The sequence below is a fragment of the Miscanthus floridulus genome, chromosome 9, assembly GCF_019320115.1.
Source record: "Miscanthus floridulus cultivar M001 chromosome 9, ASM1932011v1, whole genome shotgun sequence".
NCBI classification, from domain to species: Eukaryota; Viridiplantae; Streptophyta; class Magnoliopsida; order Poales; family Poaceae; genus Miscanthus; species Miscanthus floridulus.
In genome coordinates this window covers 5,744,321-5,761,341 of record NC_089588.1, presented here as the reverse complement: position 1 = coordinate 5,761,341, position 17,021 = coordinate 5,744,321, and the positions used below count along the sequence as shown (strand labels likewise).

The 17,021-nt window shown below is 46.1% G+C and overlaps 1 pseudogene; it reads right to left on the bottom strand.

The window, feature by feature from the left end:
* Positions 1–995: 995 nt before the first annotated feature.
* On the bottom strand, positions 996–2,625 carry LOC136483339 (anthocyanidin reductase ((2S)-flavan-3-ol-forming)-like; annotated as a pseudogene).
* Between the last annotated feature and the right edge of the window lie 14,396 nt (positions 2,626–17,021).

Genomic DNA, 17,021 nt, shown 5'->3' with positions numbered 1-17,021 from the left:
GACTTTTACTCCCGGTTGGAGGGACCAATCGGGAGTAAAAGTTAACCTTTAGTCGCAGTTGGTAGCTCCAACCGGGACTAAAGGTCCCCTGCAGCAAAAGCCTACCGTAGTAGTCCTTGAGCAGGGACCTTTAGTCCCGGTTGGAGCTACCAACCGGGACTAAAGGTTTCTCTAGTCCCGGACGCGAAAAATACCGGGACTAAAGCCAAATTTTGAAGTGGATCAAAAGTCGTTTCTCTACTAGTGTGTGGGTCAAAGCACAACACGTGTGATGTTAGCCCATGCCTGGTTCAAGTGGCGTGGGGCGCACGTAGCAAACGAAGGTAACCTAATTGATTAAAATTGAGTATTTGTTCACGGTTTGATTGATGTCCCTCTGTGATAAAATATAAGTCATTTTGTCATTTATTATGTGTATATATAGTTTTTGTTATGCACCTTAGACATAATTCATGTCTAGATACATACATACATACACACACACACACATATATATATATATATATATATATATATATATATATATATATATATATATATATATATATATATATATATATATATATATATATATATATATAGAGAGAGAGAGAGAGAGAGAGAGAGAGAGAGAGAGAGAGAGTAAAACTGTATATCTAAAAAGTTAAAAGGAATTACAATTTAAAATGAAGAGAGCAAATTTTATCACGTTTTGTTTTGTCTTGTGATGGACAGCTCGTGTGCTGTGCGGGCGATAGACTGGCGCGGTATATCTCCTAGAAATAGCGGGTGATGGACGAACAATTGGAAGAAAAGTTTCATCTTTTAATAATAGGTATATATGGAAGAAGGGGAATGGTAAATGGAGATAAAGAGTAATTGCTAATGTTATGCATATAACTTATTAAAAGGCGAAAACCACATTCCATACAAACTGACTGGACCGATATAATACGTTTCCGCCTAGCAGTAGCACTGACTTCCTTCCAACAAGTACAGTTTGCGGTTTAGCATAGAGGGTACGTATCAGTTGAGCTGGCTGGGCAGAATTCCAATGGCCTTGCCGTAGTCAATCATGTCGTCGTATATCTCATCCGGGAGGTTGTACTTGAAGTCGAACCCTTCCCTGACCAGCTTGGCGGACGACAAGCAGACTCTCAGCTTCTTCACAAGCAGGTCGCCGCCGGATCCTGAGCTGCAATAATCACACGATGTCAGTCGATCGTCGCCACCGTCGTCGTCGTCGTCAGTGCAGAGCGAAGTGTCGTCGTTCGTTCAATGATACTTACATCAGTTCCGTTTTGATAGTGTACTGCGGGTACTGGTGCGGCAGGAAGCGTGCGATGTCAGCGACAGTCGCGTTGATGCTGCAGCAGATGTACCTCCCCGCGGCGGTGCCCTCCTCGGCGAGGAACACCTCCGCGCGGCAGACGTCGTCGATGTGGACCAGCGGCACGCAGCCGCCGGTCCCGATCTCCATGCGTTTCAGCGCGCCGAACGCTGCCTCGTCACCTGCCATGCATGCATGTTATCGATCGATCATCGCCAAAGTTACACAGCATGCCGAGTGCCGCCGAGTGTCGTGCCGACGACGAGTGGTCGTACCGGATATCAAAGAGAGGCAGGCGGGGACGCTGGCGGGGATCTTTTTGGCCGCGGGTGCCTTGCCGATGGTGACGACGGGGCACACGGTGACGAGATCGATGCCGTGTACCCGCGCGAACCTGCACGCCTCCTTCTCCATCAGCACCCTCGAGACCGTGTACGCCTGCATCATGCGGTGCAAATGCATGATCACTGAACTGCATTCTTCGTTATTTCAATCGGTACGTTTTTCATCATCAGGATGACGTGGACAACGTGGTACGTATGTACCCAGTCAGCAGGCTTGGTGGCAGTGAGGTAGTCGACGTCGGCCCAGGAGTCCTCCTGCAGCACGTGGCGGCCGTCGCCCTGCAGCGGCCTGGACCGCGGACGCCGACGAGGTCAGGACCACGCGCTTCACCGTCCCAGCTTTCAGGCACGACCTCATGACGTTCAGAGCGCCGCGGGCAGCGGCCTCGATCACTTCATTCTGCTTGCATGCCAGTAAGTATGCCACCAGCAAAATCGATTTAACTCAGAAGAGTTAGTGGCAGCTAGCTAGCTCTAGCTGCTATTTGACAATATGAACAAGACAAAGACAGTCAGAGTCAGACTAACGTACCTCGGGATCATTTGGATGGGGAATCACCGGAGCGGCGACGAGGAAGGCATAGTCGCAGCCTGCAACGGCATCGTCGAAGCTGCCTTCTTCCTCCAGGTCGGCGCGGAAGACCTCCAAGGGACATAGGGCCTGCAAGTCCTTGAGGTGGGAGTTCTTCTCTGTGTCATCTGCACGTGGTTCAGAACCACGAGCACAATAAGGCATGCATTTTCGTCAGTCCAAAAAAGGCTAGCTTTATGCCTTTATCATGCATACGATCGATATATATACACATCAAAGGTTTACTTTGGGAACGAATTATATATATTGATGGAAGAAGAAGCGAACGAACCGGGGTTCCTGACCGTCGTCTTCACGGCGTACCCCTTCTCCAGCAGCACCTTGATGAGCGCGGAGGCGATGTACCCGCTCCCTCCGGTCACGCACGCCGTCTTCCTCATCGTCTTCTCGTCGCCCGCCGGCCGGTATAGTGCGCCAGACGATGATCAACGACGCTGCTGCTCCTGATGACAAGGGAAGGGACGAAGGCCGGAATTCGAGTTGCGAGATTCGCCTGGTTGCCGTGAGGAGCCTGCACTATATACTCTCCCATTTATACACAGACCACAAGACATAGATCTACTATTATTATCTAAGTAATACGAACTAGTTCGTAGGACAAGACTTAAAGTAGGCAATGTGAGATATACTGACAGCAACTACATACTCGTTCACTTTAGGAAAAGGTTGATTCAATTTAGTGCCAAGTAGTGTGGTTGATTACATTCCTACAGTACATATCAGTGGTTCAAGAGGTGTGTCATGCAGGGTCATGTAGAATGCTGCATTGGATGATCTGGAGGAGAGAGAAAGAGAGTTCTTTAATGAGACGAAAGAAGAATTATATGAAATTATAACTGAGTACATCATCATGTTACAAGCACTTTTTGGAATACAATATATAGCCAAAAACTATTCTTTATCTACATTGTACCCACGCTTTGTATAGCTCCAAATCTTAATCCCAAACATGTATAACGATTTGCTACAGGGGATCTTAATCCCAAACATTGTACCCACGCTTTGTATAGCTCCAAATTAGAAATGAAAGCTGAATACTAGTTTTGAATAACTACTTTAACCTTCCTTCATCCAAATATGCAAACTTTAAAGTGATTTTGAGCTTAAATGGCTTACAAATAAAAAAAATTCACCATAAAAAATCACATATATCTAGTCCACAAAATGAGATATGCTACTGATGAAACATGAGAGTATAAAGTTGGTAACCTTTAGAACCGAAGAATCGATGGAGAAATCGAAGAAATCTTGTGATTACCGGCGATGAGGAAGAAGAGAGGCCAGCGATGAAGCAAGAACACTGAGCTCGAAGTGGCTCGGGCTCGGGGAGGAAGAAGAGGTATGTAGGAGGGGACCTTTAGTCCCGGTTGGAAACAGCAACCAGGACTAAAGGTCCATTTCTAGTCCCGAACAGAGCCTCCAGCCGGGAGTAGACTTTTACTCCTGATTGGAGGGACCAGGCGGGAGTAAAAGTTAACCTTTAGTCCCGGTTGGTAGCTCCAACCGGGACTAAAGATCCCCTGTAGCAAATGTCTGCCGCAGTAGCCGTTGGGTAAGGACCTTTAGTCCCGGTTGGAGCTACCAACCGGGACTAAAGGTTTCTCTAATCCCGGACGCGAAAAATACCGGGACTAAAGCCAAATTTCAAAGTGGATGAAAAATCATTTCTCTACTAGTGTTGCTCGTCAGGGTTGGGATGCCATGCTGCAATGTCTGCAGCCATGTAAGCCTCTTGGACGCTAGCACATGGGCTTTGCTGCTCCATGCTTCTGATGACTTCATCATAGTGGTTCCACATGCAGTGATGACGTTGTTCCCCCTCACCCAGCTCTGCTGTAGACATGAGCTTAGGATCGGCAAGGGACAGCTGACCACAGGCAGCGATCAGACACTGCACGGCCTGGTGCTCAGACAGATGATGGTAGCGAGTCTGGATGAAGGAGACAAGCCCATTGAAGGAGCGGCTTTGTAGGCGGGTGAGGCTGTCCAGGCCGATAACATCAAGCACCGGGGTGACTGCTGGGTCCATGGGTCTGTAGCAGTGACAGCCCTGAGCAAGCTGCGGTGGAGGTGGGTAGCCTGGCCAGCGCCAGCAGCAGGGATGAAGCCAGAAAAAAAATTTAGGAGAGGCTGAACAAAAGAATAGAGTTTTTTTATCTTCTCCTGACCTTAGCCCCTCCAACCTAGTACATATATGCATGAAATTTTAAAAGAGGACTTAGGACCGACCCCCTGTTGGAGTTGTTCCAAATTCACTCCAGGATATAGGCCGGGCTTCTGACGGAGCGAAGCGGAGGCCCGTCGCCGGAGGCTTGGGCCGGAGCTTAGTGGACCGGGACTAAAGCCGGCCCATCAGGTCTCGCCCCTGTGCTCGGGGGGGTGCGGGGGGCGGAGTCCCCCGCGGTACGGTATATACACCCTTGCTAGGGTTTCGTGGAGATTTGATTCTCTTGTAAGCCGCCATAGGCGTGTAACCCAAAACTCTTGAGATAGTGAGATTGTTGCTGGCTGGAGCCCGTGGTTTTTCCCCTTCACATCGGAGGGGTTTTCCACGTTAAATCGTGTGTCTCCTTTGTGGTTTGATTCTTTACTTCATATTCCTATACGTCGATCGTAACAACAACAACCCCCCCCCCCCCCCCCCCCCCCCCCCCCCCCCCCGGTCGCTGCCTGCTGGATCGTGTCAAGGAGCGCCATTCGCAGAGATCGGGTGTGCTGATATGGCATCTTGGCAATGGCGTTGATGTATGGACTATGGAGGCCGCGAAGCAGCAAGATGCCAGGGTATGTTCAGGTTCGCAGCCGCGGGATCATCCAGCATCGTTTTCAGGCGCTCGTGGTCCCCGAGTGGAGAGTGGGAGTCCACCTCCGAGAGCAGGGAGAAGGCTTGGTGCAGACGGGAGCACAGCAGAGCATCCAGACACGGACCAACTGCTTGGGTTGGGGGTGCTTTGCGACCTGCGCAGCGAGCGCGAGGGCCGCCTCGATTGCCGGGGCGGACGCGGGGGAGTTGAGGGAGAAGTGCAGCATCATGCCGCGGTCGGCGACGATGGTGCGGGCGGCGCAGAGCAGGTCGGCGTCGGCGAGGAGCAGGTAGCGTATGGCCTCCCACTCGACGAGGTAGGGGAATAAGTAGACTAGGAAGGCGATGAGGCCCTGCAGCGAGCGGCGGCCCATCTCGGCGAGCTTCTCATCGTCATCGACGACGGAGCCGCCGGCCAAGACCTTTTCTTGGAGGTCCGGCCAGCTGTCGGAAGTGCAGATGGTGTTAACCATGATGTTGGAAACGGGGTCGAGGAGGCCGATTCAGACGACGGCGTCGAGGAAGCGCGAGAGCGTGACGGGCGAGACGGTGCTGCGCCTCCGTGTAGGAAGACTCGATCTTGGAGAGGAGGCCAGACCGTGCTTCGCAGTGCTCCTTTGAGGAAGGCGCGTACCGATGCCGTGGAGGCCGAGCCACGCGACGGGGGCAGCACCCCGCGCCATCATCACCCATGACCGCCTCCTGCGAGGCTGCGACGGTGATGCCTGACGACGGGGTTAGGGTTTGGGAGGGGAACGAGAAGAGCGAGCGAGAAACGCGTGCAGGCGTGCAGCACGGCGAGAGAAGGGAGACACGATGACGTCGACGCTTGGAGCGAGCATGTCGGTCAGCCCAACAACAAAGAAAAAAGGCCATAAAATCAGGACCGTGTGCTGGGGGCCCAGACAGCAAGTGACAAAGCGTCGGGGGCTCTGCCAAAACTAGCTAAGGCCAGTCTCAATGGAGAGTTTCACCTCCCAGTTTCCAACACATGAAACTTTGATATGAAACGGGTCTCTCCCACAGTGCAAAGTTTCATGGCACGGTTTCATCCCTTATTTTACTATTCACGGGTCCCACCTATCCCTATCATCCCTCTCTTCCCCGCGTGGTCCCGGAGAAGAAAAGTCGCGATGAAACGAAGGAAGGGCCTCAGTGCAGGTTTCACGGCGTTTCCAAAGTTTTGGAAACAGTGCGGATAAGTTTCATGGCCATGAAACGAATCTCTTCTCTCTCCTCCCAGTTTCATGCAAAAACTGACGTGGCACCTTATTAATTGTGCATGAAACCCCCCATGAAACTCCATTGAGACTGGCCTAAGACAGTTCTAGAAACCAGCCAAGACGGTTCTAACCCACTGGCAGCAGGCAAATCGGCTGAGCCGGTTTCTGGAACCGGCCAGGCTGGTTCTTGCAGTGCTAGTAACTCCGTGGGGCATGTTGTGCACACTTTTAAACCACATTGTCCGGAGATTGGTACCTAAAATTCTAATGAGATTAAGAACACAGAGAAGGTGGTGAGACATCAATGCACCTTTGATAAGATTATGCCCCAGTACAAGAAAGAAAAAAAGGTCGATTCTATGAATCGTGCATTAAAAAAGAGAGAGTGTTCACCTCCAAAGCAAGATGAATCATCAAAGCAAATTGTGCAAGCTTCGGTTCTTGCTTGGTAGTAGCAGAGGGTACATGTGTCTTGTTGGGGGTCCTCTAGTGCAACCTCCAACCCATCTTATGTGGGGGTCCTATTGTGTGTGGTTACCATATCCTCTACCGGCGCCAGTACCTCATCAAAGGTCTTGTTGGCATTGATTTGCGTCCTTCGGTGTTTTGCCTATTGAACTTCAGTTAATCGATCTCTGATAATATGGGTCAAAAGCAACTAGCCACATCGAGGACTTTGGCAGCTCAAGAGAAGGGAAGGCACCAGTCAAGCAAGTCTATGTGCCTAATAAAAGGGAGGAAATTGCCACTGCTCTTATACAAGAAGCCAACACTCTGACATCTATTACAATAGGTTCCATAGAGGATTGTGATTGAGGGTTCAACTCCAGTGGTGATAGAGGAAGCCCCTATAGTTCCTACTACCAATGATCAAGAAACTAAGGGTATCAAGAGAAAATATAGGTGTTGCCAACCAAAGTGGTGCCCACCAGGCTTGACAAAAACCAAACAGCATAAACTTCAGCATGCCCGACATCACCAACAGAAAAAGGAGAAGCTGCAGAAAATGAGGGAAGATATTATCAATGCGACACATCCTTTCTTTCATCCAACAGCGAAGAATGCAGCAAGGGCTGCAAAGCCAGCCAAAACTGGCCAGGCCGGTTTGGAGCTGGCTGAAAGCCCTAGTTTAGTTTTGGATAATTGATAAAACCTTGGTGTACTAACCATTTGCTCTAAGTGATATGAGATAGGTTGGCACACACCAAGTGGTGGAGCTAGATGATGGCACTCATGGTGATGGAGGTGGCCGTTTTATCAATCAAGACACCATAGAGGGTGTGATCGGGTTTAGGATAGATAGTCATACTATGAAGAGGGAAAAATCATGGTTAAAGCGGTTATCAAGTGCCACTAGGTGATGTCATTCATGCATATGCATTAGGACCTAGTGTGAACTAACTTAACCCTTGAAAATGCTTTGGAAAATGCTAGCACACGTGTACAAGTGGTGGAACACATTGGTGTTGGCACATGGAAGCAAGGGTGGAAGTTTGAGTTGAAAAGGGGAAGAAATGTTGCTCCGAACTCACGGTTTGCAGTGGTCCGGACCATGGTGCATGGGTCTGGAACCATACCCTAAGTGCCGCAGCACTATGCGCTAGCTCCAGACCCTACTGTGTAAGTGGTCCAGACCATGGACCCTCGATCCGGTTGGGCGCAGGGGTACACGTGGCGCGGCGAGCGATGTTGAGCGAGCTCCGAACTCGGTCCGGACCATGGCGTAGTCCGAAGAATTATTTTCAGAAGCAGAGACTAGCCAAAACCGTTCGGACTCAGTGGCCATTGGTCCGAAGGCAGGGTCCGGAGTCGGTCCAGAATCAATCTTGGCTCTCTGGATCTCTCTGTTGTGGTCCAGACTATGGTGTCAATTGTTCCGGACCCACGGTCCGGAGCATGGTAGAGAGACGTTGGCGCGGCAACGGCTACCTGGACACATGGTGGCTCAGCATTCAAAGGTGGGAGGAACCAAACCCGGAGTGATTGGTCCAGACCCCCCGATCTGTGGGTCCGGAGCTTGGGGTAACGGCTAGTGAGCCCTTAGGGCTCTATAAATAGAATTTGGCCGGCTCTAGCTCACTCTCTTGGAGAATTTGATCATTGATACATCCTTGTGAGCTAAGCCAAACCTCTCTCACTCAATCTCTTGCTTGATTGTGCATCCTTGTGGTTAGGGGTCATTTTGCTTGAGTGATTGCATCTAGTGGCACATGGGGATCGTTTTTCTACGATTTTCTTGTTACTCTTGGTGGTTGCCGCCACCTAGATGGCTTAGAGAAGCTGAGGAGTCTTGGCACTAGTTGGTGATTGTTCGTGGCCACTCCCCATCATGATTGTGAGGGGTTCTTGGGCTTATTCCCCGGCGGAGCGCCAAAGGCCACTCTAGTGGAATGCTCGTAACTTGTCTACCTTCATCTTGTGTTGGTTCTTATGGCACCCTTGTGTAGGTTTTGGCTTGTGCATGCCAATTAGCGCATGAGCTACCAAGTGAATGAGTCGTCACAATGAGGACGTAGCTTGCCAGCAACTAAGTGAACCTCGGGATAAATCTTGGTGTCAATTGGTATTCTCATTGATTTATCTTTTGCCGGCTCGATATACCATTCACCTCTTCCCTTGTATTTACATTCATATATATATGTGTGTGTGTGTGTGTGTGTGTGTGTGTAGTGGTAGCCTTAGTCTAGTATATACATATATATATATACATATACATATATGTGTGTGTGTGTGTGTAGTGGTAGCCTTAGTCTAGCTAGTGTAGCTTAGTTGAGTAACTAGAAGTAATTAGTTGATCTAATTAGTTTGCTCACTACCTCCTAGTTGGTAAAGTAGTGACATAGCCATTGTGTGCCATAGAGATTGTAATTGACTAGCATATTGGTAGGTGGCTTGCCATTTTAGTAGGCTAGAGCAAAACGCTATTATCGCCTTATTGTTATCTATCAATTTGCTCTAGTGCTTTGTAGAATTTTTAATTAGGCTATTCACCCCCCTCTAGCCACTTAGGACCTTTCACCGGCCTAGCTGGTTCTGTCGATGTCCAATTTCAAGCCTGCCTAAACTGGCCAGGCCGGTTCTCCAGGACCAGCTAAGCTGGTTTTGCCTTACCTCAGTAGCGGCCAATGCGCTCCTGAGTGATTCAGCCTCTGTTGTTTCTTCTATTGTTTGTGCAACTGCAAAGAAGCCTGAGGAAGACAAAGAGGAGATGGTTGACTATGCACCTTCTCTAGAGCGGATGGATGTTGATGTTGTTTATTTGTCATCCAAGGGCTACTTTGTGGGAGACAATGCAAGGACACAACTCAAATTCAATTTTGTTACAAAAAGTGTTGTCTTTGAGAAGCCTAGAGATCCCATAAATTATCTCAAGCCACTACATGTGAAGGGACACATTAATGGCACACTGGTCTAGAACATGGTAGTGGATAGCGGAGCAATTGTGAACTTGATGTCATATTCGCTTTACAAGAAGCTTGGTGGCACAAATGAGGAGCTGATGAAGACTAATGTGATGATTAGCGACATTGGTGGAGGCGAACCAATTCCGTTCAAAGGAGTCAAGTTGATGGAGCTCAGCATCGGAAGCAAGACATTGGCTACCGATTTCTTTGTTGTAGAGGTGCAAGGGAGTTATAACTTGATTCTTGGGTGCAATTGGATCCATGCCAATTGGTGTGTCCCTTCTAGCTTGCATCAACTTCTCATTCAGTGGGTGGACGACGAGGTAGAGATTGTCCGTGCGGACTCATCGGCCCATGTTGCCACAGCTGTTGCTCCTTTGCTTGGGGCATGATGGTATTACTTGCTTATCTGGACATAATCTTGCTGATTTTTAGTTTATTAGTGTCACTAGAGAGGGTTTTGTGCCTATTTCCTTAAAAGTCAATTGATAATCGGCTCAATATCATCATGTAGCCATTAATGGATGCTAACTCAGAGTGGTTGAAACATCGTGTTGAACAATATTGGGCTTCTAAAACCAATGTCTGTGAGGCTATTGATAATTTTGATGAACTCGATAAGTTAGAACAAGGTTTCACATCGGTCGACCCATTGGAAAAGGTCGATATTGGGGATGGATCTATGCCTAGACCAACATTTATAAATCAAAAGTTGGAAGTCGATTATAAAGTTAACTTAATTGAGCTTCTAAAAAAAGTATGTTGATTATTTTGCATGGAACTATACTGAGATGCCTGGATTGAGCCGCGAGATTGTTTAGCATCATCTTCCCATTAAACCTAGATTGGGCCTCACAAACAACACTCGCACTGCTTCAACTCTACAATAAATGACCGCATTAAAGGGGAGATTTATCGATTGTTGAAAGCAAGTTTCATTAAACCATGCTGGTACGCCAGTGGGTCTCTAATATTATGCCTGTTGAGAAGAAAGACTCCAAAAAGTTACAAGTGCATGTTGATTTTAGAGTTCTTAATAGAGCTACTCCCAAAGATGAGTATCCCACGACTATAGCTGATATGCTTCTTAATGATGCTTCGGGACACTGGGTTATCACTTTTTTTATGGTAATGCCAATTACAAATTACAATCAAATCTTTATGGCCGAAGAGGATGCATCCAAAAATGGCTTTTAAACATCCTGGTTTTGTTGGTCTCTTTGAGTGGGTTGTCATGACTTTGGGCTTAAAGAATGTGGGACGTACGGATCTTTTCTGTAAAAGGCCCCCTTCATGTAAAAAGGCCCAACGCCTAGTAGATCCAAGGATCTTTATGTAAATTCTGGAACCATAAGGGGTAAGGAGGAAGATGCATCCTCCCACATCCCTTATAAATGGAACCCAAGGGCAAGGAGGAAGGGGATCCGAGGATTTGGCAAGCCTTAGTCTTTAGTGTTTTCCCTCCCTTTATGTTTCCTGTGTGAAACTCACCGCCTCAGCCACACTCTCATCTCAGTGAGGGCAGTAGCAAAGAGCAAGATTTCAACAAGTATGAAAATATAGCTCATGACAAACCTAATGGTACTTATTTGATATTATAAATATTTATATTTTTATTTATAGTTAGTCAAACTCAAGATACTTTAAATTAGTATTATGTTGCATTCTTTTGTGGATGGATGGAGTATTTTAGATCGGTTCTAAGATAAAATGAAAATGAGGAGGTGTTTCAAACCTTTCTTTCACAATTGCTGCACTACAAATCTGGTAGATTGGAAAAAGCGATCTTTTATTGCATTGTTCATAGTTCCAAGCGACACTTTCATGGTTTCCCGTCATTAGAACTACGAGAGACTTTATGATTCACCATGTTAGGAACCTACCAAATAAAATATCCAAGACATAAACTCAGATATTAAATTGTTGGGATGATCAATGGTTTTGCAGAGCAAGCAAATTAGACACAATATAATAGTTGCACAAACTGATCTTTGTCAAATTTGAACCAATGTCCAACACATAAACTAAGTTCATGGAGAAATCAAGGCTGCAACAGGGCTTAGCGTTCCTCAACAGGGCCTGCCTCACGATCAAGTGCATGCTGACGGTTGTGATCGACTCCGGCACCGCGGACAATGAGACGAACTCTGTTGTCGTCGCCCTGTCGAACCTGCACCAGGACTTTGGGGAGAAGTTGAGCGATGGCGAAGGGGCAGACGTCACATTCATTGTGGACGGCTAGTTGTTCCGTGCCCATAGATGTGTGCTGGATTTCTGCTATCTAATGTTTAGATCGGAGCTCTTTGATCCAATGGAGGAGAAAGCTATAAATCTGGGTGATACAGAGTGACCAATGAAGGAGAAAGCTAGAAGGAGAAGGGGCGCGATGCCGCCGTTGAGGGTATCCACTCAATGGTGACAAGGCGTTTGCTGGCGGCGGGTATCAACGGCAAGGAGCTAGCAGCTTGCCGACGGCGGATATCAACAACGAGGGAAGCGAGGGGCGGCTTGACGACGGCGGGGTATCAATGGCAAGAAGGCGCTCTTGCCTACGGTGGGAATCCATAGCGGGAGGCGCTTGCCAGTAGCGTCCGCTAATGGAGAAGTTGCATGCCGGATTCCCAATTTACTGTGAACCCAAAAGAAAAAAAAATCCAAATCGGGTATTTGATAATGAAAATACACATTTTTTTACCTATATGAGTTGTATGCATGTACGCAGGCACTTAAAATTGGTACTGTTCTTTCAAAAAAAGGTACTGTTGGCCCCAAGCATCTTGACTAATAGTCTAAATAATAGTTCAAAATAAAATACTTAATTAATAAAAGCATTATTATAACCGGCTTCCCAAGCTAAGTTCTACCAACTACTCCCTCAATTCCAAATCATAAGACCTTTTTTGGTATTTTTAGATCCATGAATTTTATTATGTATCGAGATACAACGTACATCTAGGTGCACAATAAAAGCTATGAATATACAAGCGGAAGTTATAGCAGGGGAGCAGGGAGGAAGTCATGATTTGTGCCTTCTTCGCTGACGAATCTGAACCATGCTCAACTAATAGGTTATATAACGGTCGTATGGTATAACTGCAGCAGTGGCTTCAGCTCTAGCTCTTGCAAGAGCTATACCAAATGGCAATGTAGGAAATGGCTTTAACAACAAAGTCATGAGACGAAGTTGGGCCATTTGGTATAACTCTAGGAGCGGCTTCACCTCCGGCTCTTACACACTACTACCACAAAGGATTTGTAGGGGTGGCTCACGAGGGTTTGTAGCTAGGGACAGTTGGGCAAGCCCCTACTCAATTGAGACTACAAATCAACGATTTATAGGGGCAGTTGAAGATTTGTAGAGGCGGTTGAAAAACGAGCCGCCCCTGGTAACTGATGTGTGTGCCTATGATGACTCTGTGTACATGGTTTCCCTGTATATTTCCTTATAGAAATGGACATCTTATATATTTCATAGATATACATACATACATGTAATTCTTTGTTTGGAATTTGTTGAGTTTGTTCTTGATGCTTTTTTTCCACCACAACTCCAGTATCTCAGCTACAACATCATCTGTCTTAATGGAGAATCGATCCCATTCAGTTAAACTTGTTTTGTTTGACTAAATAAATGGGAACAATTCTCCATTATATATGTCCTCCCACAATCCCACTAGCCGGATGATGCATTCGTCCTAAATGATGAAAAACGTATTTGTGATAGAAATATTTTATTCAAGACTCTCTAGCTAGCCTACAGTTTAGCGATTTGTCAAGGCATTGTTGTCATAAATGTTAACCTTCAGGTCAGAATTTTACCATGCATTCATTCAAAGATTCAGATTCAGATTAAGGTGAGACTTCCGAAACTTACATTCCGGTGTATATTAAAAAAGAGTAAATTACACTGACGGTTTATAAACTATTATGCGATTCTCATCTAGGTCCCTAAACTATGAAATTGCATATCTAGGTCCCTAAACTATCTAAGTATACCATCCCGGTCCAAATCAGTCATGTCACAGTCCTGACATCATGCTCCAACGCGGAACCGACGTGTGGGTCTGTAGCTCACAATTACATGAAGGATCCCTAAAGTATCATGTGATTCCGACCTAGGTCCCAAACTATAAAACTAATCATCTAGGTCCCTCATCTATCAAAGTACTACAATCCCAATACAAAAGCAACATCACCATGCTCCATTCATCATCGCATAGATTGCTAGATAGGCTTCTGAGCCTTTGCTTGTTATTGAACTTCTTGTCGTCTTCTTCTCATCTTATCTTGGAGAGCAATGTCTTTTTTGCGAATTTTGGAGGGCAATGTCTTGACGCCATCTGCAAGTACAGTTGGATTGAGGGACATACCAGAGGGCATTATCGTCAAATGTGTGCTAAGACACATCACTCGCTCATGGTGACATGGAACTGCTAGCTAGCCAACATACATGCGAAATTGTTGCTGGCTAGTTGTTCCATGAAACCATGAGTGAGTGAGGTATCTTAGCACACACTTGACAACATTGCCTGCCCTAGTGTGTCCCTCGATCCAAAATGGCAGATGGCGTCTAGACGGTGCTTTGGACTGGGACTGTAGTACTTTAATAGATTATTAGAGACCTAGATGAGTAATAATAATTTTATAGTTTGGGACTTAGGTGAGGAAAACATGATAATTTAGGGACCATCCCTGTAATTATGAGCTTTGGATCCACACATTGGTTCCACACCGGAGCGCCAAGTCAGATATGGACTGTGAAATGGCTGTTTTGGACAAGGGTGGTATACTTAAATAGTTTAGGGACCTAGACATGCAATTTCAAATTTTGGGGACCCGGATAAGAATCACGTAATAGTTTATAGACAGCCAATGTAATTTATTCTTAATAAGAAGAAGAGATCACTTAGGCCAATTTGTAAGTGAAACCATGCATTCAGTAAGGTAGATTTAGCAGGACTAGTACTAGGGGTGCCTTTGGTTGAGCTTTTGGGAGCTGATTTTGCTTCCAAAAAGTCAAAAGCCAACCAAAGAGGTGGAAACCAGAAGCTGCTTTTCACAAGCCGCTACTTTTCAGTAGTAAAGTTTTGAAAGCACCTTGGACCCTGCTTTTGGCTTTTGGCTTTCTGCTTTTTGAAATGGTGAAAATAGAGAGTTGTTTCATAGCTGTTTCGAGGAAAATAAAGATTGGAGGTAAGTTTTATACTTGTTTAAATTAAATATCTTACAACTTTTCCACAGCCCACAACCTACAACATCGTTTCCATTGCCCACAGCTCACAATAGCATTTTTCTTAGGGGCGACCCGGAAGATCCCTACCTATTTTTTCATAAATGTTAACAAGTCCTGCAAGTGCCGGGTACAAGGCCTCAGGCCCAAGAGCAAAAAGAAAATGCATCAATTGTAACTCTCTAACCAAATATTTAGGGGATCACTAGTGACCTATTTGGCCTTGATACACACCGGAGCCAGCTCTGCCATGAAGTTTTGTTTCCATTTGTTGATCGAGATAGTGTCATTGTCGAAAATTACTTTGTTTCTAGTGGTCCATATGATCCAACAGCCTGTCATAAGAATCTCTCTGAAAAATCTACTTCCAAAAGTGTTTCTGGCATCCAGGACCATGTCCAAAGGTTGCAGCTGAAGGTTCCAAACCATGTGTGCAGTGTCCAACACCTTTGGCTGAAGGGGCATTCAAAAAAGAGGTGCAGGACTGTTTCTTCCATCCCTGTGTTGCATAGGACACAAGTGTAATCATCTAAGTGTCTATTTTTCCTTCCCAACAGGTTTCTAGTGTTCAGCTTGTCTCCGAGGAGGAGCCAAAAGAAGAATTTGTGTTTCCCTAGATTTCCTAAGGCCTAGAGACATTTAAAAAGGGGTGAAGCCTGTTGCACTCCCCTCAACATTTGATAGGCTTTCTTGGGTGTAAAGACACTTGAACCCCAAATGTATCTCCAACTGTGATTAGCATGTTCATCTCTTGACATGTTCTCTAGAAGACTCATGAGCTCAGATAGTTGATCAAAGGCATGAGGGGATATGGGGAAGCTGAACAAAGTGGTTGTTGGTTACTCCAAGAAGAATTTGAAACTGTAGTGATTTTGTGGCAAAAAAGAACGGCGATGGGTAGAGGTTCTTAACAGTGTTGGAGTGCCAGATATCTTTCCAGAATAGCATTATGTCTCCTTTGTTAACTGTATAATGGGCTATATTGGAGAAATTAGCCTGGAGCTTAAAGAACATCCTTCCACTAGAAGGATCCAGAGGGATTCTTGGCATGGGGTGGGATATTGTTGGAAGTATAGAGTGTGTTCCAAGTAAGAGTTACCCAGGGCAAGTTAGGATTATATAGAACTTGTCTAGGAATTTCAAAAGGAGGGCAATGTTTTTATATTGCAGGCAGATGATACCCAGGCCTCCTTACTCTTTAGGTCTGCAAGTAGTGTCCCAGGTGGCAAGGCAAGACCCAGCTCTGTGAATTTTAGCACCACTCCAAAGAGCATGTTTTCTATATTTATCAATCTCTTCTATTACCGTTGGTGGAAGTTTGAGGGTACACCTGTAAAAGGTGAGCATGTCTGAGAAGACTGAGTTCACTAGAATTAATCTTCCATGGTAGGAGAGATATCTACTTAGGCCCCGTTTAGTTCCCCCCAAAACCCAAAAATTTTTGCGTAGTACCCGTCACATCGAATCTTGCGGCACATACATGGAGTACTAAATGTAGACGAAAAAAAACTAATTACACAGTTGGGTGAGAAATCGCGAGACGAAACTTTCGAACCTAATTAGTCCATAATTAGACACTAATTACCAAATACAAACGAAAGTGCTACCGTACCCAAAACCCAAAAATTTTCGGATCTAAACAGGGCCTTACTCCCATCATTCTATTTTCAATCTCGGATAAGAGGGGAGTGAAGTCTTGAAAAATTGGTCTAGAAGTCTTGAAAGGCATTGGGCTGACCGAGCAGCCAAAGGTTCTGGATAGGTGCAGACATTTATCATCTGACAGATTAATGGGGACCAGGAAGGACTTATTAATGTTGACAGAAGCCCAGTGGAATCATTGAAAGATCTTAGGAGGCAGTTGAGATGAAACAATTATTGTCTGCCTTCAGCTGGGAGTATATATAAGAAGGGTGTCATCGGCATATTGGATAATGGGGTAATCTCCACCAAACTGATCCCCAAGAGGTTGTTGGATTAGTCCCCTGTGGGCAGCTTTATTGATGATGCTTTGGAGGAGGTCAACTGCCAAGACAAAGAGAAGGGGAAGGGGGTCTCCTTGTCTGACACCCCCTTTTGCAAGCAAAGTGATTTCCTGGTCAAGGGAAACCTTTGT